This window comes from Pituophis catenifer, unplaced genomic scaffold (assembly GCF_029215685.1).
Source record: "Pituophis catenifer annectens isolate HBS135680 unplaced genomic scaffold, rPitCat1.0.hap2 SCAF_7, whole genome shotgun sequence".
Lineage (NCBI taxonomy): Eukaryota > Metazoa > Chordata > Lepidosauria > Squamata > Colubridae > Pituophis > Pituophis catenifer.
In genome coordinates, this window is record NW_027256887.1 from 45,077,296 (window position 1) to 45,102,997 (window position 25,702).

The 25,702-nt window shown below is 40.3% G+C and overlaps 1 protein-coding gene across 3 annotated transcripts in view; it reads right to left on the reverse strand.

Moving 5' to 3' along the window:
- TSPAN8 (tetraspanin 8) overlaps positions 1–25,702 on the reverse strand; it is an 80,146-nt gene that overhangs the window by 35,342 nt on the left and 19,102 nt on the right. For 2 of the 3 annotated variants that reach the window (XM_070947661.1, XM_070947659.1), the window contains exon 3: positions 21,865–21,972. The exons of the other annotated variant lie outside the window; for it this stretch is intronic. The gene's annotated coding sequence lies outside the window, so the exon portion shown is untranslated. The remainder of the gene's footprint in view (positions 1–21,864; positions 21,973–25,702) is intronic. 3 annotated transcript variants of the gene reach the window in all.

Genomic DNA, 25,702 nt, shown 5'->3' on the forward strand with positions numbered 1-25,702 from the left:
TTGGGCAGTGGAGCTGGTCCCGGTCTAGGCATTCCACATCTTGCTGCTATGTGGCCGCTTCCCCCACATCTGTAGCATTTCAGTGGGCTCCGTAGGGCAGTTGGTCTGTAGGAGGGCTGTGATGTTGGGGTTTCTCATCTGTTGAGTGGCCCCTGGTCTGGTCGGCCTCTCTCCTTTCCCTCTGGTGGTTTTGACGTGTCATTCGCCCGCAGCCCTCTGTCGACTTTTATCGCTACCCGGAACCATTCAGCGAGTCGGTTTGGGATGTCACGATAGGCAGTCACTTGGGAAATTCTTTTATCTAGGCTTGTTCTAAAAAAATACACCAGCAATCGCTCTGGTAGGGGAGGCAGTGTCCCAATGACTCTCCTGAATTCACGGATATGCTCTCTGATAGGCTTCCCCCTCTGCATTAGGTTTCTGAGCTCGTCTTCCACATAGGGGTCCTCCTCCTCCTCCTCATAACGGGCTCTCAATAGTTGCAAGAACCCATCCGCATTTTGTAGCTGGGGAGCCCTGTATTTGTAGAGTGATGCTGACCACCTCTTTGCTTCTCCCTCCAGCCCTTCCGAGATAGCATTCACTAGGGCTCTGGGGAAAGGGTAGAGGTGTCCGAACCGCTCTATGTATATCTCAGCTGAATCGAGGAATTGGGCGAGGTTGTCTGGGTCACCATCGAACTTCCCTCTGAACTGGGGTGGCTCCTCCCTCTCTGCCCTCTCCTCTCTGTGCTGAGCTCTGGAGGGCCAGCCCTGGTGTTGATAGTCCTCTGCCTCGTCTCTCATTCTGGGGTGGGGAGGTGTTGCCTTGTCTGGGCTTCGCTGCCATTCCCATCCCCAGCTCGCCCTTCCCAATTCACTTAGGGGTTTTTCTTTATCTTTTGCCTTTGGAAAAGGGGATTTCGCCTCTAAGGCTTTTGGCACAGTCCCCGGGTACTTATCTGCTTCACGTTTCTTTGCTTGAAGTTCTGCGGGGAGGGAAGGTGAAGAAAGTTGAACCTTTGTATTTTCCAAGTTGGCTGGAATCACGACCGCTTCTGCTCCTCCCGTTTCTTGAAGCAGGCTTTCCTCCGATAGCTTGGCTTCAGCCATAGTCCGTCCGACCAGATGTCTGGGAGGGAACGGGATGATTTAAACTCAGCCAGCCTGGATTTGGAGGAGAGTTTGGCTGTCTGTCAGGTTTCGGTGCTATCTTGAATAAACTTCATTCTCAAGCGCAAGCTGTCTAATGAATCATTTTATTTTTAAGAATAGCAGAATCCGACATTTCTGATTCAAATTGCAGCCAAACTGGCCCCTCCTTCCAACCCCCTCCTCTTCCGCTCTCCAACCCCAATATCCCATTGGCCATCATACAGATCCATCTCTACACCCCGGCACGTTCTTTTCACAGGAATGCAGCCCCCATCCTCATCTCCCAGGAAACACTATCTGTACATACAAAACTAGGTAAAAGTTCATCTCAGCAATAAATCAAGCTTCCGCTCTTTCTGCTTCAACTTGTTATGTCAGCGCTGGAAGAAAGCCTAATTTGGAATGCTGACATTACTATTTGCAAGTATATCCAAAAATATTATTGAATCTTGGATAATTGTATTAACATCAAAAAGCATTTTTAAATATGTCAGTAATAAAACCAAATTTTTATTTCAGTTGAATTCAATTTTAAGGAACTGCAAATACTTTGAGAAGCAAATTATACTGGGTGAAAAACAGTTTTATGTAATTTTATATATGTGTATATGTTATAATATTTTGAATTTTATTCAACAAGAATCCAGAAAAAAAGGAACAGAACATCAAAATGAGAAACAGGCCAAACTGGGATGTTTAATTGTTTGCAATGTAATTGTGATGAAAAACATTTTGCCTTCTGATTTGATATATATATATATATATATATATATATATATATATATATATATATATATATATATATATATATAAATCTGAGAGTTGAAGTCCCCACATCTTAATATCATTAAAGTTTCAAAATACTATAATAGATTGTCAGAAAAAAATAATATTTTCTCTTGTGCAGTATTCTAATTGAAATTTCCTTAAGTGCAATTGTATCTGAATCCTCAATCCTCAATCTAGAATTAAAGTGCTGCAGCAAAACTTGATCTCTAGTCTTTTTTCCTGATAAATATACTCCTTGGAACATGTCTTAATTTTGTAAATTGTGTATTAATCCTATAAACTCTATAAATCTCTGCCTATTTTTATCTTCATCCCAATCCCAAAAATTAGACAGGGACTTAACCTTTTCTCAGATATCTCCCCCCCCCTGGTCTTCTCTTCTGAAAATGCTCCAAACCTTTAGATGGAATTATTTTCAAAGGGTAATGTTTAGTTTTAAACAGCAGAGGTTCAGATTAGAATTGTATGTATAACTGCAAAAAAGAAAATTGGAAGTCATTTGTTTTTCTTTTTTCATGTTTTCTGATCTTTTATTTTCTTTCTTTTTTCTATCTATTTTTTCCTTTTTTTTCTCTTTCATATTTACTATATTGTTTTCTTTGAATCTAACCATTTTAAAAACCACTACAATAGGAGGAATATCTGTATAAATACTATATGCCAAAGGTGCATGGAATGCTGTTACTTTCCCACAGAAATGGTACCTATTAATCTACTTGCATTTGCATGCTTTCGAGCTGCTAGGTGAGCAAGAGCTGGGGCAAGTAACAGGAACTGACTCCATTGCGCAGCACTTGGGTCGTGAACCCAGGCTGTCAGCTCTCCAGCTGACAAGCTAAGCATCTTTAACTGCTGAGCCATCATGCCCCTATTCCTTTGTAATTTGTAATTTCCAATTTATATACCGCCCTTCTCCCTGAGGACTCAGGGCGGTGTACAGCCAAGATAAAAAACATAGAATACAAATATTAAAAAACATTTAAAAATATATATAAATTTTGGCCCAAAAGTTAAGAAATCACAGACTGATTAAAAGAATTTAAAAATTTCTTCTTAAGCCAACCCGGCTTGCTGGAAAAGATGGGTTTTAAGGGAACGACGGAAGGCATTGAGGTCATGGATTCTCCTTATCTCCAGGGGCAACTGATTCCAGAGGGTGGGAGCCCCCACCGAGAAGGCCCTCCCCCTGGGGGTCACCAGCCTACATTGTTTAGCTGATGGCACCCTGAGGAGGCCCTCTCTGTGGGAGCGCACGGGTCGATGGGAGGTCGTCGGTAGCAGCAGGCGGTCTCGCAGATAGCTAGGCCCTATGCCATGGAGCGCTTTAAAGGTGATAACCAACACCTTGAAACGCACCCAGAAGCCAGTGCAGCTGGCTCCCGGCTTTCTGTTTCTTTCTCCCAGCTCCCTGGCTTTCTGTTGCTGAAGGCTTTATTCTTAGCCCTCTGCTACTCCCACACAGCCATTTTCAGAAGCATGAAATGGTGGATATTCTACATAAGTTAAGAGACTTGGGCTGACAGGGCTCTGGTTATGAAAGGAAGTGCATGCAGTTTATACAACTGCTATTTATCTTTTGTTCTGTCCATAGTCAACTTCTAGTAGATTCCACGAGAATCACATGCAGTTTTCAACACCAAAAGATTGGGCACACAATCTGCAGTTCCCTTAAGCTCTTTCAAAACTTTTTGTAAATTCTAAACTCCAAAATGTTTGAAATGAAAGCTTACTCAGTGCATGGGGAGGAAGCATATTTAATGTTTACTTTAAAAAATTATTTTAAATTGCATTTAAACTTTTATCCTGAGCCTCACCATGTTATACAACTGTGGTCCATGGAATATTACATTCAGTTCTTGGTCTGAAAAGATTGGAACGTTCTGCTTAAATGAGCATCTGAGCCAGCCAGTTATGATCCTGTGGCATTTTATCTTCATGACAGACTATGGTAACATTGCTGCTCAGATACAGGTTTCATATAAGAAAAAAATCTAAGCACTGGCCAGATCCTCCTGTTTTATTGCATGGAAAACCATGTCACTGGAAAAAAATAGAAAGCACTTGATGTGTTTATTTTTTTAAATATATCCCCTATCTTTCTGCTTAATTAAGTACTCAAAACAACTTATGATTAAAATTTACAAAATACATCTACAAATACACAATCTGAATGTATGTGCATAATGGAAATAACAGTTGGATGTAGGATTGTACATCTCTGTGTCTCAACAAATCATGTAGCAGTAAACAAAACCTGACTTTGCATATAGGGCATCCTATTTCATAGATGATTGAACTGACCACCCATCAGGCATGGCTTAGCAAAATTATTCTAGTCTAATTCACTGCTAAACGAGAGTCTTTTCCACATGCAAACAAATTAAGCACCTAAACCTGTGCCCAAAGATTGCATGCCCAACACAAAAAGCAATAAACAATTCAGAGCAAGAGTCTGTGTATCCAAAAAAACAAGCATGCACAAAATATTCAAGTAATGGGAAAAATAATTGCCACTGAAAATAAACTTGTGTTCAGTGACATTCTCTCTTCACATACTTTGTTTAGTCAGTTTCTGATTGTTTAGATTGTATGGTCTCCATATTTATGACAAGCCACATTTTGCCAAATAAAACTGTTGATTAGGTACAAGCTACAACAAATAAAAATAAATCCGAGTCAGCAGGAAAAAATGTGTGTTTTCCATTTAACTAAACTATTGTGGTAAATGTAGAAAGTTGAAGCATTAATGGAAAACTTGTACCACTATAACAAATCTTTCATAGTGACACTATTCTTTTTACCAGAGTACATTCACTTGTATATTCATTTTCAAAGCTTTCAAAAGAAATCCAAACCAAATCAAAATGCTGATCAAGGGAAGAAAAAAATTGCTTACCATTGCAGAATAGGCCTATTTCTTACATTAAACCTCTCCTTCTCAAAAATCAGCCATCATAGTGCAAGAAAGAAGCATATTTTAAAGACAAAATATTATGGAGGAAATCAATTCAGCAACAAGAAATCAGTATAACAAATACTGATCACTGCTTCCTGTGATTGTGAACACTCTTTCCTGTTATTGTGGGCTTACCAGCAATAGTTTCTTTCTGAATCACTAATTGCTGCCCTAGAGCTATCACTTTAGTGATAGCTCTATCACTAATTAAGTACTCTCTAAGCTTTTGGGGAAATTTAAAATAGCAGCAATCTTTCTAAACTCAGTCATTGTACAGATAGCGATCATACAGGATGGTGTGGTTCTGTCATGGCAGCTGGAGTCCATAGCGCTGAGTCCTAATGGCCCACCAAGTCCAAAATTCTACTGTATATCCAGTGGACAACCAGATGGATTTAGGAAAATGCACAATCATGGGTAATAGCCTTCTGATGCTTCCAAGCAACTGGTATTTACTGGTATAAGTGTATTTACTGTAAGTATTGAATCTGTGGCTGAGATTTTGGAGGTAGTAAACTGACACTAAGTTAGCAGCCATTGATAACTTGAAGTTTTTATGTCCAGTCCCCTTTCTGAAACATCTAGAGTAAATGGTTTCTGAATCAAAGTCCCAAAGATGCTTTTTTCAAAGAGGCAATTGGTCTTTCTGTGTTTTTTTTTTTAAATTAGTTTGTCAAATATGTACAAGATAGCAGGTATAAGTATGAACATAAACATGAATGAAGGAAATGAATACAAATGAATGGGGACGTAGGACAGGGACAGTAGGTACGCTGGTGCGCTTATGCATGCCCCCTTTACAGACCTCTTAGGAATGGGGTGAGGTCCACGGTAGAGTGTTTCAGACTGAAACTGTGAGGGTTTGAGGATGTAACAACGGACTCAGGTAGAGCATTCCAGGTGTTGACCACTCTGTTGCTGAAGTCATATTTTCTGCAATCGAGTTTGAAGCGATTTACCTTGAGTTTGTGTTGATTGTTTGCCCATGTATTATTGTGGTTGAAGCTGAAGAAGTAGTTGACAGGTAAGACATTGTAGCAGACAATTTTGTGTACTATGCTTAGATCGGACCACAGGGGGTGCAGTTCCAGATTGTCCAAGCCCAAAATTTCAAGCCTGATGGCATAAGGGATTCTATTGTGAGTAGAGGAGTGGAATACTCTTCTCGTGAAATACCTCTGGACCCCCTCAAGTGTATTAATGTCCGATATACAGTGTGGATTCCAGGCAGATGAGTTGTATTTGAGAATTGGTCTGGCAAAGGTTTTTTATGCTCTAGTTAGCAATACAATGTTACTGGAGAAGAAGCTTCGCAAAATTAGGTTAACAACTCTTAATGCTTTTTTGGCAATGCTATTACAGTGAGCTCTGGGGCTTAGATCATTTGAGATGAGTACTCCTACATCCTTGACAGAGTGAAGGTCATCTACGAGGTTGTTTCCACCCAACTTGTATTTGGTGTTCTGATTTTTATTGCCAATGTGTAGGGCAGAGCATTTATTAGTTGAGAATTGGAATTGCCAATTGCGCAACCATTCTGACACATAGTCAAGGTTGCTTTGTAGGGCAGCAGCATTTTTCTTTGAAGACATTTCACTTCTCATCCAAGAAGCTTCTTGAGCTCCAGAACTGAAGAAGATTCTTGGATGAGAAGTGAAATGTCTTCAAAGAAAAACTAGAATGTCCAGTTGCCTCTTGAAAAAAGCACCTTTGGAACAACCATAACCTGGATGACTGAGAATCTCCATAGACATTCTGAACCAAAGGTTATCTCTACAACTGTTGCCAGTGCATTTTGTAGTCTAATTAAGCATTAGGAAAAAGCAAATAACAAAAATAAAATGCCCTTATTATTTCAGAATCATCATGCAGTTATTTTCAGGGGAGCATCCAGAGTTTTGTCATTATGAGAAGAAAAAAAGTATTCTGTACTATGCAAAACTTTGAAGGGGCATATCAATTCGGCAAAGTTATCTCTCAATGCAGAATGATTGAATCAGAGACCTACTTCAATGCAACAAATCAAATTAAATGGCAACAAAGTGCTCCAGACCATGCACACATGCCACAGATTTGATTTTTTTTTTTGGTTTGTTCCAGCTGCTTCTGGCTTTATTACAGATTTCATAGACATAGACACTCTATAATATTGTAACTTCATTTCCCCATATATGGAGAATCCTGGAAGGGCGGGGTTGAATATGAAATGGACTCTGACACTATGAATAATTGAGCAATGGATTTTTCACTTAAAGTTACTACCTATCAGTGTTCTACTTTAAGCTTCCTTCACTTTCTCAGCTTATTGGGTGTAGCCACCCTTAAACTTTACCCTCTATTATGCTAATGAAATGTGATATTTCTGTTCAACTCAACTCTCAGTGATGTGAGTGTGGACTTGGGATTGACCAATCCAGGGTTTGCTCTAAGATCAAACCTTACTTTACATTCTGCATAGCTAAGGCATTACAGTCTCTGATTAATAAATAGACTTTAGGCTAACACAACAGCTGCTGGACCAAACATCAATTGCTTTCAGGGGTTGATGTGGCTATAAATGTCCTCTTGTTTGTGCCAGATTTTCTCTGTAGCCTGCTTATCTCACTACACCACATTGCTGATGCCTATGCTAAGTAAAACACATAGAATATTGCCAGCCAGAGACAACCTGAATAAAACCAAACCCTGTCCAGGACAAGCTTTATCAATTTGCCCTGTCCATCCTGGCATCTCATTAAAGCTGATGATGGGTGTGTGTGTCGGGTGGGGGGAGAGAAGTGCTTTCCAGGAAAGATCAAGCTTTCCTTTCAATTGTCCTTCCCCCAAAGGACATATTTTCTCTGCAAGAACAAATCAATGATTCGATTTCAATCTCATGCAAGCTAAGATAGAAAAACTAATTTTCAAAAATAGGGTTTTTAAAAAACACCAAGTGAACAATTGTTTAAGATGATGGAGATAATTTCTGTATTTATTCAGAAAAGACATTTTGGTGAACCAAGTGGAAGATTATGTACTCTTTTTTTCATCCCTGCTGCTTGTTCCTCAGAAAAGCATCAGAAACACAAAAAATGACAGGGTTAATGTCTGGTAATGTGCATGTTATTTTTTGTCCAGGTCTTTCCCAAAATGAAGCTATTACAAAATTTTGAATGTTTCCATATTACAGCCCATGTATTTTTTATGTAACCTCATCAATGCAATTCACATTAAATCCATATGTCTTTGAATCTAAAATCACAAATCTATGGTGTCCTTGGTGCTTTCTGAGCTTGGTTGTTTTCTTGCAGACATTTCATTACCCAACTAGGTAATATCAGTGATATTACACAGGAAATCACAAATCTGAATGAAACCATACCTTTTTCATATCTCAAATCTCCAATTCATCAGAGTTAACTTGCACAAGACTATTATGAGAACAGTTTTATTTATCTGCTTTGTAAAATACAGACTAAAAATTAAACTTCTATACAAGTCATGATTTTACAATGACCTACCCAAGATGAGACTGGCATCTTGGAAGCCCACTGACCCTTCAGATGCACCAATCACAATTCAGAAAAATAATAATATATCTGAACCTGAAACAGTAGAGAGAAGAAAATAAGATACTGTGTACTAGAAGCTACTAGTCTACTGTGATTGTTCCACCCTGAACAATAAGTTAATACTAGATCTTATTACTAGAGGATTCTCTCTCCCCTCCTCTCTCTCCCCTCTCCCTCCCTCCCTCCCTCTTATGCTCCAAATTCCTATTAGCTAAAATGACAAATAGGTCCATTAATGTTCATTGGTTAAAATCAGTTTTGTCTGTGAGGTATCGGTATTTAACCATTTCTATTAGCTGAAGGTGGCCAGAAGTATAATTTATTTATTTATTTATTTATTTAATTAAATTTTTATACCGCCCTTCTCCAAAATAGGACTCAGGGCGGTGCACAGCCAAGGTAAAAACAAGACATATATACAAACATGGTGAATCTAAAAAACTATTTAAAATAATTAAATGTTTTGGCCGAATTAAAACCATTTCCAATTTAAAATCAATTTAAAAATTAAAAAATTTGGTCAAGCCAGCCCAGCTTGTTGGAATAAATAGGTTTTTAGGGCCCGACGAAAAATCCGGAGGTCTGTTATTATGCGTAATTCTGGGGGGAGGGTGTTCCAGAGGGTAGGCGCCACCACAGAGAAGGCTCTCCCCCTGGGGGTCGCCAGCCGACATTGCCTGGCGGACGGCACCCTGAGGAGGCCCACTCTGTGTGAGCGTACTGGCCGGTGGGAGGCTATTGGTGGCAGAAGGCGGTCTCGTAAGTACCCCGGCCCTAAGCCATGGAGCGCTTTAAAGGTGGTCACCAACACCTTGAAGCGCACCCGGAAGACCACCGGGAGCCAGTGCAGCTCGCGCAGGAGAGGTGTCACGTGGGAGCGCCTCGTCGCCCCCATGATCCCCCGCGCGGCCGCGTTCTGGACCAGCTGGAGCCTCCGGGTGCACCCCAGGGGGAGCCCCATGTAGAGAGCGTTGCAGTAGTCCAGGCGGGAGGTGACGAGGGCCTGAGTGACTGTGCGTAGGGAGTCCCGATCTAGAAAGGGACGCAACTGGCGTATCAGGCGAACCTGATAAAAAGCCCCCCTGGCCACGGCCGTCAAATGATCTTCCAAGGACAGCCGTGCGTCCAGGAGGACGCCCAAGTTGCGAGCCCTCTCCGTGGGGGCGAGTGATTCACCCCCAATAGTCAGCGATGGCGTCAGCTGGCTATATCGGGACGCCGGAAGCCACAGCCACTCGGTCTTGGAGGGGTTGAGTTGGAGCCTGTTTCTCCCCATCCAGGCCCGCACGGCCTCCAGGCACTGGGACAGCACTTCAAGGGCATCATTGGGGTGGCCTGGGGTGGAGATATACAGCTGGGTGTCATCAGCGTATTGATGGAACTCCACCCCGAAGCCACGGATGATCTCACCCAGCGGCTTTACATAAATGTTGAACAGAAGGGGCGAGAGTACCGACCCTTGTGGCACCCCACAAGCAAGGTGCCTCGGGGTCGACCGCTGCCCCCCTGTCAACACAGATTGCGACCGGTCGGAGAGGTAGGAGGAGAACCACCGCAAAACGGTGCCTCCCACCCCCAACCCCGCCAACCGGTGCAACATGATACCATGGTCGATGGTATCAAAAGCCGCTGAGAGGTCTAACAGGACCAGGATAGAGGAATGACCCCTATCCCGGGCCCTCCAGAGATCATCCACCAATGCGACCAATGCCGTTTCCGTGCTGTGCCCAGGCCGGAAGCCGGACTGGAGCGGGTCTAGATAGACAGCTTCATCCAGGTACCGGGGAAGCTGTTGCGCCACCACACTCCATAAGGAGTTCTACTGTGTAGGAACCTTTGTGCTGTTACCTGTTGATAAGTAATTACAACACACCTCATTTGCAGTTACCTGATAAAGCAGAATGTAATGTGCCCTGGTTTTGCCTCATTGGAACATGATAAAAAATGGAGTTTTGCATGTAAGAATACTAGCCAATTTTGCTTAAACATTGTTAATCCATAGCTCATGAAGTGTGATGCAGATTGTTATTCAGCTATCTAAATTGGATTTTTGGACTCTTGGACCACAGGACTCTGAATTAACTTGATGTCCTGTAAACCTGCTGTGTAGTTTACTTGTCACTCTGAATGTCAAATGAACTTTGGGTTAATTCACACAATGTGTTAAACTGCAAACCACAATTTAGAAAATACAAGGTCTAGGTCAGGGGTGTCAAACTCGTGACCTGCGGGCCAGATGTGTTATGCACTGACCACGCCCACACCTGGTTTAGTGAAGGGGAAAAAGTCGCAACGACGCAACGACACGAGTTTGACACCCCTGGTCACAGTCATATTAAACACAATCATATTGTGCACCCCTGGTCCACAAATCATATTAAAATATAATCTGTTTTCATGTGTGGGCTAGCCATTGTAAACCATGTTATTCTCTAGTATCAAGTATGAATGCAGGCTTTCTTGTCATTAGCAAAAGAACTTTAAGCTAAAATCATGCCTTCATTGCCTTTGTGAAATGTGGGTACTATCACTTAATTCATTTAACCTGTTCCTTTGATCAGCTCAGTTTTCACTTCCAGCTGCAGCAAAGCTATCATATTTGGTTGAAAAAAGAACCCAGAAGCCAAAAACAAAAAGAGGCCATTGTTAGATAGCAGGAAACAGCTATAGAAAACCCTAAACTTTTACTGCATCTGGGGTTTTTTTTTTTTTTTTGCAACCTAAATATAGTAGCACTAAGCATCCCATTTCTCCTATCTAAGACAACTATATCTTGTCTAGTAATCTTCCTCATAGCTGTTAGATAAATAGACCCCTCCCAAAGGTAAGGTGACCAGACGTCCCACTTTTGGCGGGACAGTCCCGCTTTTGAGCAATTTGTCCCGCGTCCCGCGGCGTTTTAAAAAAGTCCCGATTTTTCATTCTGCCTCCTGAGTCCCGGCTGTCTCCTGAGTCCCCGCTGATGGCTAGAGCGAAAAAACCTGTTTAAACTCTTGCCGCGGGGCTTCAAAGGGCCGCCCTACCTTGATTAGCTCGGCTTCCCCCTCTCAGCTGATTTGCGCAGGACTCTGCTCTTGCTAAATTGCTCAGCAGTTTTTTTTTCTCTTTGTGCAAACCAAGCTCAAAACGAAACTGAAAGTAAAACAGGCTGTTGGCTTTGCTGTTTGCTTGCAACATTGGAAAATTAGGCAGCAGATTTATTTTCCTTTTCCTCACCAAAAAAGGTAGGTGCAAACAATGGGAAATTAGGAGAGTTCAAGATTTTAAAACACAAAAGAAAAAAAAGCTCTTTTTAACTAGGGAATTGTAATAATTGAGATACTATTAATTGTATACTGTGTTGAAAGCAGAAATGGTTAAGTTGTGGTTTGGAGGAATATATGGGGGAAATTATTTGGTTTATTATTATTGGTAAATATAATTAATTGATTTGTACGAAATTGGATTGCATGGAAATAATTGGAATATTCATGTTCATATTGATTAATATACAAAAAAGATAGTTATATAACTAATTGATTTATATTAAAATGTTGAATTTGTATTAAACAACTCATATTACATAATTAACCAATGTGAGGATGGATATAAAAATAGATGACAATGGGAAGGGGTATAATATAGAATAGAAGGGAAAAATTGAATTTGATTAAGATTAGAGATGAGAATGAAGGGTAATATTGTTTTTTTAAAAAAATAGATGGGGAATAAATATGGCAAAAAGGAAATATAGAAATTGTAAATTAAATTGAAATGACTAAACACTGTTTAAATTTGTGAACCAGCCAAATATTCTGTTCAAAGAAAATACATTGTATGTTTGTATGTGTGTTTCTAATTATTGCTATTTATTCATATTTGTTCTCTTTTATTCTTTAAAGTTTAACAATTCATTCTTTATTTTAATATCTTTATATTTGTTTGGGGTTGGCTTTCTTCCCTTTCATCTTTTTTATTGTACAGCAATCTTTCTCCTCAAACCTACCACCTCTCTTTTCTTTCCTTCTTACTTTCTCTTTCCCCCACCCTTTTCTTCTCCTCCCTATTTCCTCTTCCTTTCTCCTTCTCCTCCTCTCTTCCTCCCTCTCTTACCGTCACTCCTACTCTAATTTCCCTTCCCTTCCTTCATCCCTCTCTATTACTGTATCCTTTTATGCATATGGACTACTCAGAGGGCTGAAAAAGTTATTTTTGACTGGTCCTCACACTTTTGACCAGTCCTCGAACTTACGACTGTCCTCACATTTTACGTTTTTGCCCTATCTTGTCACCATGGTGAAGAGAAGCAGTTGTGAAATGAGTGACATGGTTGTTAAGAATGCTGCACGGGCATAAATGTGAGGATGGTCATAAGTGTGAGGACCAGTCAAAAGTGCGAGGACCTGTCAGAAATGACTTTTTTCAGCCCTCTGGTTAGTCCTTTTGTGCATATGGACTACTCGGAGGGCTGAAAAAGTTATTTTTGACTGGTCCTCGCACTTTTGACCAGTCCTCGAACTTACGAGTGTCCTCACATTTTACGTTTTTGCCCTATCTTATCACCATGGTGAAGAGAAGCAGTTGTGAAATGAGTGACATGGTTGTTAAGAATGCTGCACGGGCATAAATGTGAGGATGGTCGTAAGTGTGAGGACCAGTCAAAAGTGTGAGGACCTGTCAGAAATGACTTTTCAGCCCTCTGAGTAGTCTCTATACACATAGCCATGGCCACCCGGTCACATGGCCTCCAAGCCACGCCCACACAATAAGCCACACCCACAATGGTGTCCTTACCAATGTTAAAATCTGTTCACCTTACCCTATACACATAGCCATGGCCACCCGGTCACATGACCAGCTAGCCACGCCCACCCAGTCACATGACCACCTAGCCACGCCCAAAAAATAAGCCACACCCACAATGTCCCTCTTTACCAATGTTAAAATCTGGTCACCTTACCCAAAGGAGTCCACTAGAATCTTTCATTAACAGCATAAAGAGCAATGGTTTGAGGATAATCTCTCCAAAGGAACAAAAATACACCCGACTGTTTCACTTTGTTTTTTCCAATCAGTGAAGATAGGAAAGTGTGAGTGAATAGGCACTTTACTACTTTATGGGGTGAAGTACAACTCCTGGAGGCCAAAATTGAAATCAGGAATGTAGAAAGCTGTAGAGCCAGTTGCAGGACTGAGGAAAATAAGAATTCATTGAGGATTACTAAGAGGAAGGGAGGAGCATTTGGAAACTCTGGATCCTAAAACAGTCTCGAAATGCATCGCTTTACTGAGAGAAAACTATAGAATAGTTTTATAGAAGAGGTTGACCTAGAAGAGGTTTTCCCTGAAATCTTATAGCAGGACTGGTGATGGGAAAGTGTTTCATAATGTCATTACAAAAGTCATCTTGTAAGTACTGTGACTTAGATTGGTTAAATGTGAGGCCATATGCCAGGTGTTTGATAAGAGATGCTTAAATGAACTAGAGAACAGTGTAGTAATCAAATGTTGTGATCTTATGTTCCAGAGATTTTGCCTAATTAATAAAGTGCTGGGGCCAAAATACAGCTCTGGAGTACACCATTATTCATAGAGATGATGTTTGTTTAAAAAAAAAAAACATGCCACAGCTTATATGAGCTCTTATATGAAAGATTAATCATTGGTCAGGTACCATTTTGTTGGATTTTTACCAGAGTGTGTATCTGGAACAGAGTCAACATAGTCCTCAGCACAGCAAATGGTTTCTCTCCTTAGGGGACTGGAATGTTTTTCTGCAATATGCAGCAGGACCAAATAATGGTTCAGAGTGGAGTGCATTTTCCTGAAGGCTGCTTAATATGATTATCATTTTTCCAGAAATTGTGACAATTTATTATTTAAAAATTTGCCATAAGCTTCCATATATTAAACAAAAATGTATAGTTCTGTACTGTAGTTTGCAGGGTTCATTCAACCACATATGACCTATGTTTTTAGCCTTTACACATCTTAATATTTCTCATGTTCCCTTCTCTAATAAATTTACTATTAATGTATATACATTTATCTACTTTTTCTCATTTTGAATGATTTCAAGTCATACATAAATGGCAATCTCTTTTCCCTTTCAGTTACAGTAGTCCCCATTTAACAATTGCCTTGGACAGCAACCATTCACGAATGAAGGCAAATATACGTGTCCTAGGATAATGATCTAAAATCAAATTTGGGTTGGTCACCGGGACCAGAGATTTACTCTTCCAAAAGTTCAGAAGAGTAAATCTCTCATCCCGGTGACCGACCTGAATTCAATCTAGCAACTATATGGTTATAATTGTGATGAAAAAGGAATTTTGAGACCAATGCCCATATTTATGACCTTTGTAGTATCTCCCTCTGTGTCACATGTTTAGCGTTACTAGACATCCAGTGCCTGACTATTTTTCTTCTCCCCTAACCCTCCCACTTTGCAGATTAGCGAGAGTGCCTATACAAGTTATCTCTTCCTGAACTGTTTTTCTCCACAGTGCAGGTGTTCATGAAAAGTGCTAATTGCAAGTTAACAAGCTCAGCTCTGTAACCTTCATTAGTTTATTACATTTTTCTCACAGCTGCTGCCTGAAATTGACAAAACAGTAATTAGTTTCACACTAATGACTTTAGTTTGCCTCCTAAGCGGCTGGCTAGGCAAACAGCCAGTACTAGCTTCTTCCTTTCTATATGTATTACCCATTATGTATCTGCTTACTCTCTTGTAATCCCTTTCTCTCCAATATAAATATAATACAAATATTATTTCCTTGGTAATTATCCCAGCAATAGGAGAAGCATTTCAAAGGATGTGGAGTTTTCATAGTCTTTCATACATCCATAATCCTCACTGCATCATAATATCTAACATTCACTGAATGTGATTTTCAGATATCTACATGGCATCTGCATCCACACATATGTGCATAGCCCTGTTGAACCCAACTCTAATGCCAGCACAAACATTCCTTGTACATTTTTCCATAAAGACATTAAACAACCAAGAGCAATAGTCTTATTCTATGTTCAGTGTTAAACATTTCTGGCAACATGCTTTATTTCTATCATATACCTATTTTATTACATTCATTTCAAGCAAATCTATTTCTCTTGTTCTGCTCTTATCTGCCCCTGGATTGAAGTAGCACTGCCAACAGCTAATTTGACTGGCCTTACAAATAAAGCCAGTTCTACCATTAAGTAGAATGTGATCTCAAACAGCAATTCTGAAGTAGCTGGAAAAAGCAGCAATTTTTTCAGAAGATTGGTTTGTTTAACATTTTTTTCTTGGCATTGTATTGTATTGATGGAGTAAGAGAACTGTACTCATCATATTTTCTGTCTCATGTGTCAAAATAATTTGGCTAGTTGGAAGCATTATGCATTTTGAGTAAATGAGGAAGAGAAGTATAATTTGTTGCTCCATTTTGGGCAGCAAAGTACCTTCAGCTAATTGATGCCTTGAACCCTGTTCAATTCCATTTTAGAGTATATTGACATTTTAGGTTTTATGATGTTTTTGGTGATCCTACTTTGTTAGTCTGCAATTGACTGGGTTAATATTCTCATTAAGGTTAAAAACTTTTATTTATTAGATTTGTTTACTGTCCATCTTGCCTAGAACATTTGCAAATCACACGGCTGGGCTCATACCATGCAAAGTCGAAAGACAACAACCCAGTGGTAGCTTAGTGTCCTAGCAAGGACCACCTATCTTCTTGTAAAGGAAAAACAACATAGAATTGATTTGAACTATCCTTTTAGCTATGCCAAAAGGATTAATTTGCCTTTAAATTTTTCAGGAGATGAGGAAATGTTTTTAATATCTCTCTCTCTGGTCTAATAAGATTCATTGTTTCTGACATTTATTATAGTATCTAAATAAGCCCTACTTTAATTACAATTCAGAAAGTTCAAAAAGACATTACATTTATTGGCTAGGCTTGTGAAAGGTACCAGAGGTACATATTCCAGGCAGGTCACATGTGCCTCCCACGTCTACCATTTTGTACTTTGCGAAGAGCTTGTTAACTTTTACAGAGAAAAATCCTTACCAAGATCATCCTGACCTTTTCAAACTGGACAATCCTTTCTTTTCATTGTCATACTGAGTTTTCACCCCCATGGCCAATATGAAAAAGAAATTTCTCCTCCTCCTCCTCCTCCTCTGAATTTAGCACAGTATATACATGTTATGGTAGTCTTTCCTTTGAATGATTTTCCTCACTTAATTTCACAGTTGTCCTTTTCTCACTGCCCATTGGGTATCCAACTCAGTTTCAGAATATGCTGAAGTTACAATCACAGTTATTTTCCCATTTTCGTTTTGAGTTTTAGAATTTGATTCAGATTCAGTAAAGCTTCAGCAATGCAGGACAACTGAAAGAGATCAGTTTCACTTGGCCAAACAAAAAGAGAATTTTATTCTATCATTTTACTAACACTTTCACAAGTTAGAAGATCTGTGGTTCGATCTCTTAATATCTTTTTCTTATGAAAGCAAATATTGGGCATGGCGGGGGGCGCTGGAGATGTTTTGGATCAGAGACACAGCAACAGAAGGTAAGGTCTAACCAAGAAATAATAAATCTAACTGGATGAATGGTACAGATAAAATGTTGACAGCATGTAGTGCAGAGGTGGGTTTCAGCAGGTTCTGACCAGTTCTGGAGAAATTTTGAGTAGTTCGGAGAACCAGTAGTAAAAATTCTGACTGGCCCCACCCCCATCCATTCTCTGCCTCCCAAGTTTATTTATTTATTTATTTATTTATTTGTTTGTTTGTTTATTAAATTTTTATACCGCCCCCTCTCCCGAGGACTCGGGGCGGTGAACAGCCAAAATTAAAAAATGTGCAATATAAACATTAAAATAGTATAAAACAAAATTAAATTTATCTTTGGCTTCCCTCAGTTTAAAAACCCCTTACCCATAAAATTCACCAATAAAGAAAAAAAAAATTTTAACCCAGCCCGGCTTGCAGAAATAAAAAAGTCTTCAGGGCCCGGCAGAAGGTCCGGAGGTCCGGGATCAGTCGTATCCCTGGGGGTAGCTCATTCCAGAGGGCGGGTGCCCCCACAGAGAAGGCTCTTCCCTGGGGGGTCACCAGCCGACATTGCCTGACTGACGGCACCCTAAGGAGGCCCTCTCTATGGGAGCGTATTGGCCAGTGGGAGGATATCGGTGGCAGAAGGTGGTCTCGTAAATAACCGGGCCCTAAGCCATGGAGCGCTTTGAAGATGAGAACCAATACCTTGAAGCGCACCCGGAAGACCACTGGAAGCCAATGCAGCTCACGCAGGAGAGGTGTCACATGGGAGCGCCATGTCGCCCCCATAAGTACCCGCGCAGCTGCATTCTGCACCAGTTGGAGCCTCCGAGTGCTCCTCAAGGGGAGCCCCATGTAAAGAGCGTTGCAGTAGTCCAGGCGGGAAGTGGCAAGCACATGAGTGACCGTGCATAAGGAGTCCCAATCCAGAAAGGGGCACAACTGGCGTATCAGGCAAACCTGATAGAAAGTCCCTCTGGCCACGGCCATCATACGCTCTTCTAAAGACAGCCGTGCATCCAGGAGGACACCCAAGTTACGCACCCTCTCCGTGGGGGCCAAAGTCTCACCCCCAATAGTCAGCGATGGCACCAGCTGACTATATCGGAACGCCGGCAACCACAGCCACTCAGTCTTGGAAGGGTTGAGTCGGAGCCTGTTCCTCCCCATCCAGACCCGCACGGCCTCCAGGCACCAGGACATCACTTCAAGGGCATCGTTGGGGTGGTCTGGGGTGGAGATGTACAGCTGGGTGTCATCAGTGTACAGATGGCACTGCACCCCAAAACCACGGATGATCTCGCCCAGCGGCTTCACATAAATGTTGAACAGGAGAGGCGAGAGGACCGACCCTTGTGGCACCCCACAAACCAGGTGCCTTGAGGTCGCCCTCTGCCCCCCAACCAATATGGACTGCGACCGGTCGGAGAGATAGGAGGAGAACCACCATAAAACAGTGCCTCCCACTCCCAACCCTTTCAACCGGCGCAGCATGATACCATGGACGATGGTATCAAAAGCCGCTGAGAGGTTTAATAGGACCAGAACAGAGGAGCAACCCCTGTCCCGAGCCCTCCAGAGATCATCAACCAATGCGACCAATGCCGTTTCCGTACTGTACCCAGGCCTGAAGCCAGACTGGAACGGATCTAGATAGACGGTTTCATCCAGGTAGTGCGGGAGCTGTCGTGCCACCACACTCTCAACAACCTTCGCCAAAAAGCAAAGGTTGGAAACAGGACGATAGTTTGGGTCCAGAGAGGGCTTCTTGAGGAGGGTCCTCACCACTGCCTCTTTCAAGGCAGGAGGCAAGAAACCCTCACTCAAGGAAGTGTTTATAATCCTCTGGAGCCAGCCTCGTGTAACCTCCCGGGTAGCCAGCACCAACCAGGAGGGACACGGGTCCAATAAACATGTGGTTGCGTTCAACCTCCCCAGCATCCTGTCCACATCCTCGGGGGTCACAGGGTCAAACTCAGCCCAGATAACATTCTCAAGACACACCTCGGACAACCCGCCTGTACCCACCCAGTCAGAGTCCAAGCCTTCCCGAATCTGAGCGACTTTATCGTGCAGATAATGCGCAAAATCCTCAGCATGTCCTTGCAAAGGGTCTTCCCGTGCTCCCAGATGGAGAAGGGAGCGGGTCACCCTAAACAAGGCAGCCGGGCAATTATCTGCTGATGCAATAAGAGCGGAAAAGTAGTTACACTTCGCCGCTTTTATCGCCACTAAGTAGGTCTTGATATAAGACCTCACTAGTGTATGGTCAGATTCGGAACAACTAGCCCTCCAACTACTCTCTAGGTGTCTTTTCCAGCACTTCATCCCCCTCAGCTCCTCGGAGAACCAAGGAGCTGGGCAGATTCGGCACCGGGTCAGAGGCCGCAAAGGCACGACCTGATCTAAAGCACCAGCGGCCGCCCTATCCCAGGCGGCCACCAGGTCTTACATCGAGTCGTGAGCCAGAGTCTCAGGAAATGGCCCAAGTCCCAGCTGATTGGGAGGAAATGGGGATTTTGCAGTAACCTTCCCCTAGAGTGGGGTGGGAATGGAGATTTTACAGTATCCTTCCCCTGCCACGCCCACCAAGCCACGCCCACCAAGCCAAGCCATGCCACGCCCACCAAGCCATGCCCACAGAACCAGTAGTAAAAAAATTTGAAATCCACCACTGATGTAGTGGATGCATAAAACAGCTGGATAGGAAGTACCAATTAACAACTATTGTAAAACAGCCATAAAACCAGGGGTGAAATCCAGCAGGGTCTGACAGGTTTTGGAGAATCAGTAGCGGAAATTTTGAGTAGTTTGGAGAACCGGCAAATACCACCTCTGGCTGGCACCAGAGTGAGGTGGGAATGGAGATTTTGCAATATCCTTCCCCCAGGAGTGGGGAGGAAATGGGGATTTTGCAGTATCCTTCCCCTAGAGTGGAGTGGGAATGGAGATTTTGCACTATCCTTCCCCTGCCACGCCCACCAAGTCACACCACGCCCACCAAGCCACTCCCACAGAACCGGTAGTAAAAAAAATTGGATTTCACCACTGCATAAAATATAAGCCATTTATCATAATGAAAAACAATCCCAGTATGTCCTTTATCATCCAATAGAGGCCTTTTTTGTATCCCAGTATATTTTTTACAAATAAATATAAAGGATGGTGTTTTGAGTTGTAGCATGCCAGTTTACGCATTAATTTTTTGACAGACTTTTAAAACAATTCTTTTAATTAAAAACAAATATGTGAACCCTTCCTTTCTGTGGACTACTATACTAGCACAAAACGTCTAATCCCACAAATGCTAGAAAACTATTACATAAGCACATGATAGGTTTTATACTTTGCAACTGAAAGCAGCAGGGAGGGCTTGCACAATTTACATAAGTTGATTATGTTGATTTACAATGGGAGGAAAAACATTATCACCCCCTTCTAATGACTGATTATTCTGGTTCATACATTATACTAAACTAGGCCTAGTTTTGTTTATGGTTTGTTGAATACATTAGTTATTCAACAGTTTTATACATACTACTTTAAGGGCCAAAAATAATTTTCGACCATAATGGCTACATAGCAAGTTAGTCAGATTCAAGGAAATCACTTTATGGCTTGGTGGGTTATACAGAGGCAGTTGCTCTACTTCGCCCTTATGTGCCTGCATGCAGTAATATATAAATATGAAAAATTGACTTATCTCACATTGACTTACAGTTCTTGAAATGGCTTGCAATATTTTTCTTAAAATATGTAACACCTTTAACTAACAATCTTCTTCAAATGCATTATTTCTTCATAAAATGAGCCTAATAGTACAATATGGTTTCTCAAGGATATGGAAGAGCTTTTCCAGGCAAATTTACCTATCATTCTGGTGTACTTCTAAGTGCCAATATATATACTGTAAATACTGTGTTCTGACCTAGGCTTCCTGAGTCAGTAAAATACACGAGTAGTCCCAAAAACCTGTTTTATTTTAACAGCTGTGAATTCTGTTCATTCACAGATGAGTTCCAAATAGTTGTAAAGAGTCCTTCGGGATAAGGCTGATAATCACCCACCTTTATCTCCCTTGACACGCTGCCAAAGACAGAATAAAACAGAGTTTCAGACTTTAAACTGCACAGAATTAACAACGTTGCTTCCTGAAAAGGCCCATGTGCCTTTGGTCCTCTTTTAAGTCTTATGGGAGAGGCCAATAATTTCCAAGTCCTACTCCCGAGTCGTCCCTTTTGTTTTAACTGTTCTTGCCTTCTGGCAGTTCTGCGCATGCGCGCACTGGGAACAGGCTCCACCTGTTCCTCTGCCTCGCTGAGGTCTGACTCTGGAGGTTCCAGAGGCAGCCTGTACCTCCCAGATAGCCCTTTCTCTGCCTCCGACACAGAGCCCTCGTCTGAGCCTTCCCCAGACTCCAGGACTGGGCCATATTCTTCCCCAGCCTCCTCACTGTCCAATTCTGCTGCCAGCTCCTCAGGCTTCTAGCGGACCACAACATACTGATTGTATGTCTGTGTATATGTATTCATTCAGATTAATTTGAATATATTAATTATATACACGCATACAAAATTTTGTTCAATCAGACCTTTTAAACAATTCATATAGAATACATTTCTTGGTTTTAAAATTGGCATTTCAAATTAGGTTACTGGTTATGTTACTTCTTGCTATATTTTTGTGATTATATATTTGTGTTTTGTCTTGAAATATTTATGTAGCTCAGAAATTGTTAATCATCTAAAGTGTCTCAGCAATTTGCAATAAAAAATAAAGAATAAGATATTAAACTGTTAGAATAATTAAAACCTATAAACAAAAAATATTACAGTTAAATCAACCGTTCAAAAACATGTCTTTTTAGAACTTTCTAAAATACTATTAAGTACTTACATTCCTCCAGTAATTTCAAGGAGCTGTGAGAATTACATTTATCACCAGATCAAGCCCCAGCAGCTGTAGGCAATCCTCACATGTTCTCCATGAGGGTGGAGATTCACTCTGAAAGAAATATTCTCTTAAATAGCCTGGACCTAAGTCATGTAAGGATTTTGAAGTAATAATTTGGACTTTTTACTTTGCCTGGAAATTACCCGAAGTCAGTGCAGAGCTTAAAGCAGTTATTTCTGAATCTCAGCAGCTTTAAGATGTGGACTTCAACTCTCAGAATTCCCCAGCTAGCATTGAAATCCACACTTTTAAAAGTGGCTGGGGGTTGAGAAACACTGCTTTAAGCATATGTATAATGTGGTCTTTTGTGTCCTTCCCAGGATCAATTTGGCTTCTGTGTTTTGTACCAAATGAAGTTTCTAGATTAAAGGCAAAGGCAATACTAGTATTCAAGTCCATTATCACAATCAAAGTCTAGAGGCTACTGCTCCGTTTTCCATAGTTTTATGGTGATTTTCTTTCAAAAAGGAATTCATCTGGTGTATTAATCAAAGCTAATAAAAGGCATTCTTGGCCATGGCTTGAAAAGTCAGATTTGAATATAGAAGCACCCCTGAATTTTGCAATTGCTATTTCCAAAACAGTGTAATCTAATTCAGCACAGGCAGATTGATCACTTCTTATACCGCTTGTGAATCTCTCTGTAAAGCTTTCATCCATTCTTCTGGCATTATTATTAAATGTATAGACTGCCAGATTTCCATATGGCTCTGGGTGATCAAAACTAGCTTATAAAAGCACAACTGAAGGGCACAACACTTAAAATGAAAACAAATCCATGCCAACTTTCTTGTAATAGCTCTTCAAGCATTGGAGGACTGCTGCCATGTCTCCTCTTAGCTTTCCCTTCTTTAGACTAAACACATCCAGCTTCTTTAACCATTCTTTACAGAATTTAAGCTACAAGGCCCTCACTATCTGTGTTGCTCTTCTCTGAACTTTTTCTAGATCTTTACTATTCTCTTTGGATTGTGGTAATCAAAATAAGGTAGAATATTCCAGGTGCAGACTGACCAGTACAATTTTAGAGCAGAACTTCCTAGAAACTTGTCATTATAACTCAATGATGCATCCCATACTGGTTCTTTTGGCAGTTGCAGCACACTGATGACTCATATTTAATTCTGTGGTCTACACTTAGATCCTTCTGGTAAATACTGCCTAATTTGTAACTATGCATCCAGAGTTTCCTACGGAAATGTAGAACCATGACATTGAGCCCAATATTATATTCCATCAAGAGCTTTGAACTTTTAGCCTTTCTTCTGAAGTGTCAGCAATCCCACCAACGTGGTGTCATCTAAATATGTTGAGCATCCCATCTATTACCATCATTTAAAAAATTCTCCCTTCGTGTGTAACTAGTTCTAACCCTATTTTCATCTGCATACTACACATCTGATAGCTGGACCTCTGTTAGTTTTGCAAGAAGACAGATGCATGATAGGAATAAAGATCAACTTTCTGTTGTCTATTGCTATAGACAACCTATGGATTGAGGATCTCCTTGATCTTCTGTTCATATCCAACCCCCCCCCCCCTTTTTGGTCATTTTAGGAATTCAAACTTCTCTTGATGTCACCACCCTTTGACTCAGTGGTTGACCTCTAGAACACTCTGTTCCTTCTTCAGTCCATGAACTATTCAATAGTATTCACTATTGCTTCAAACTCTTTTGCCTTCTGCCTAGATCTTCAAAATCTCTTTCCAGATCTGTTTTGGTGGTGTCATTTATTCCAATTTGAAACAGAAGAAAGTGATAGTGATCAGTTTGTTTGATTAGTAAAATCAGCTTTTCTGTCATAGCCTGAATTTTTACACCAGGAAGATAACACACTTCCCTTGATCTCACATCTGGTCTCCAGATGGTTGATTCCATTTCTCTTAGCAGCCAGTCACTGGATGAGTGACCATGCAACTCTATTGTAAGTTTCTCTACTTACTTCCAAATACTTTACTTAACCTTCCAAAAATACTTTGCTTACTCTTTGAAATACTTTACAATTCTATTGAAAGTTTCTTTGCTTACTTACAAATATTTACTTACTTTGCTTATCTAGTGACACTTTCTTACAAAGCTTTCCTACCAACCTTTGTAGAAAAAATATGTCCATGTACTGCCTTGTATTGAAATGATTTTTATCCACTATGGTACACTATTATGCATATTCATGTTACTTGTAAATATCTGCTTTTTCACTCAACTGAAAATCATAAACCCGTACCAGTATCTTTAGAGATACAGAGCAAAGTGGCCAAAAATGTCAACAGAGCATAATTGCTTATTTAAGATCTTATAAGGTGTTTAGTTTGATAGATAATTTCTATAATACATTTAATGGGCCACTAAAATAAATAAATACATATATATATATATATATATATATATATATATATATATATATATATATATATATATATATATATTATTGGTAATGTAATTTAATGAGTTTTTACATAGTATCTCTTTTTATACTCAAAGTATAGATGATTGGCATTTAAAAATTTAAGCTCAGATTAGAATATACAGTCTATGTTGATTTGGACCATTGCAGGTTAATATCTGCTTTATGGGATTAACATTCCAAATGGTGGTTCCTTTTTTTCCTCCCTACATGTAAAGTACAAAAGATCATTTGAAAAGGACTTTCCACTTAAGAGTTTAAGAGAAAATCTGCATTGCATCTGGATGAATCACAAGTAGTGTATTCAATTTCAAAGGACTTCTTTTTCTTTTTTCCAGGAGCAGCATCCATGTATCATACTTTTACTCATCATAGGCTTTAGAAAGCCATGTTGTCATGAGTGACATATAAAAACCTTCAGAACAATTTGCAACTTCCCTATTTCTTATTGCAATGCGATATTAATTGAAATTTTGAATGCATTATTTTTCAAACTGTTATTTTTTCTACCTAAGAAAATTACCATTCTTATCTAGATGGCATTACAAATATATATTAAATTGTAAATTAATTATATTTTATATCTCCAAATATTTTCTACTGAGTAGGGAATTTGGACTTTGACTTTTGACTTTGGAGAGGGCACTAAATTCTTGTGAAATAGATCATCTCCATATGTTATAAAGCCCAAAGTTAATTTCTGATATCATATCTTTAAAAAATGTTGACCTTACAGTGAGATCAGGATCAAATCATTCACAGCTAATATTCTGAAATGTCACTGGACGATGCTGAATATGAAGTAAAACTGTAAAACACAAGATGTTATTTCTTTACTTTGGAGGTTTTTTAAATAATGCTTGAATAATTTATAAGTATTAGATCAGATTACTAGATTGATCAGACTCTTATGTTTATTAATTAGTTAATATACCCAAACCTAGCTTTCTGGAGAAGGTTCTAATGCTGGGAAAAATGGGAGGAAAGTGAAAAGATATGTGAATGGACTCAACGTTAATTGAATGACCAGGTTAGGAAAACATCATCCATGTGGTTTCTATGTGTCAATACAATGTTGCTTATTGAAAAACAATGATTATGTAAAGTAACAGAGTTTCTTTGCCATCACAATTGTCAAAATGAATTCCCCAAATCAATGTGCTTCTATTCCACTTCTAAACTTCTGCTTTCTAAATGCCTGCTGTTTTGTTTCAAATTCCACAGAGATCATCCCAATAGCAATAGGGATATGGATGTCCTCTTCTGCTGCTTTGTCTCCGATGTGAGAATAAAAAGAAAACTCTTCAACTCCAAGAAAAAGATAATATTCAGCTGAAGCAACAAAAACAAAATATTTGCTTTCCAGATTATGTCCA